The following is a 1,660-nucleotide window of genomic DNA, read 5'->3' as shown; positions in this document are numbered from 1 at the left end:
AGAAAGAAAGAAAGGAAGGAAGGAAGGAAGGAAGGAAGGAAGGAAGAAAGGAAAGGAAAGGAAGAAAGGAAGAAAGGAAGAAAGGAAGAAAGAAGGAAAGAAGGAAAGAAGGAAAGAAGGAAAGAAAGAAGGAAGGAAGGAAGGAAAGAAGGAAGGAAGGAAAAAAGGAAGGAAGGAAAGAAGGAAGGAAGGAAAGATGGAAGGAAGGAAAAAAGGAAGGAAGGAAAAAAGGAAGGAAGGAAAGAAAGAAAGATGACTATTTTAGTCAGATCACATGCCTAAAACTGGATGCTGAGTCTCTTGCATTTAATATTTTTTTTTAACCATGTTAGCAAGACATTTAGTAGGCAACCACGTTATCCTCCCCCAGAAAGACACCCATAGAATCATAGAATTATTAAGATTGGAAAAGACCTCTCAGATCATCTAGCCCTACCACCAGCCCACTAAGACCATCCCTCAGTGCCACATCCACACGGTTCTTGAACACCTCCAGGGACGGTGACTCCACCACCTCCCTGGACAGCCTGTGCCAGTGCCTCACAACTCCTTCTGAGAAGTAATTATAATCAGTGAAATAAGTACAATCAGTGCCAAGGACCCTTCATCCACACATATGCTTTTGGAGGGGATTCTTTCAAACGGGCTCTCACCTGATCCCCACAACCTGAATGTCCCTTCACCAGTAGAAAATATCCACGTGATTTTCTGTGGAAAGAGATCCAGTTTGTGCACTCTGTGTTGCTCCACAGTGCAAAGCAAAAAGCAAAATGTGACAAGTGGTAATGATTGGGAAATTTTCTTCAAAAGCTAAAATGCACGTGCAACCGCAGTGTGAAAATTTTCTCTGGTGCAGCCAGTGATAGCGCTTGATGTTTTGTCTGTACAAAGGACATTATCTTCTGCTTCTGCTTCAAAGTATCACCAGCACTCCTCCCACTGAAGACTTTGAACCCAACACAAAATTAGGTAGCTAACACTAATTTTTTTTTTTAAACAACATAGCAGTCCTGCTAACAACAGTATTCCTTGAAGCCCCCCTCCTGTAAGGGGACTGGCAGACCAACAACTCAGTTAGCATTATAAAAGAAGGATTTGATCACTTGAAGTCCAGAGGAAGCCAGCAGAACAAGATCAATGGCTCTCCTGATCATATTTTCGTCTTAACAGGAACCATAGCATTTTGCTTAGGTATAGCCATACACAGATTGTGAGCTGCCTTGAGGGTAAGTGGTATGAACCTTGCCAGAGGACTGCAAGAAGAAAGCAAATGTTTCAGAGCCCTGAGAAGCCTACTAGCTGTGATAACTGTGGCATTTACAGCCGTGATGTTCAACAGTTTCTGTGGGACCCATGAGTGACCCTGCCACATGGGATAAGCAGTGTGCAGATGTGTCTGAGTGTGAAATGTTTCAGCTCTGGTAGAAATGCTTTATCCCACAGCAGGAAGGATGGTGGTGCCTGGGATCAGCCCTGACACCGCATTCCTCCTTGTCTCAACCCCTTCAGCATACCCAGTTGTGGGAGACTTCCTGAGCTTTCATCCTTGGTAGTCTCAAGAGGTAACTCATATATACAGCTTGGATTTGTCCTGCAGGACTGCACAAGAAAATTAAATCACAAGATTTCTCAGAAGTTCCTTTTTTAATCTTTTTCTAGA

This window comes from Numida meleagris, chromosome 1, assembly GCF_002078875.1.
Source record: "Numida meleagris isolate 19003 breed g44 Domestic line chromosome 1, NumMel1.0, whole genome shotgun sequence".
Lineage (NCBI taxonomy): Eukaryota > Metazoa > Chordata > Aves > Galliformes > Numididae > Numida > Numida meleagris.
The sequence above is the reverse complement of the archived record's forward strand: the minus strand, read 5'-3'. Positions refer to the sequence as shown.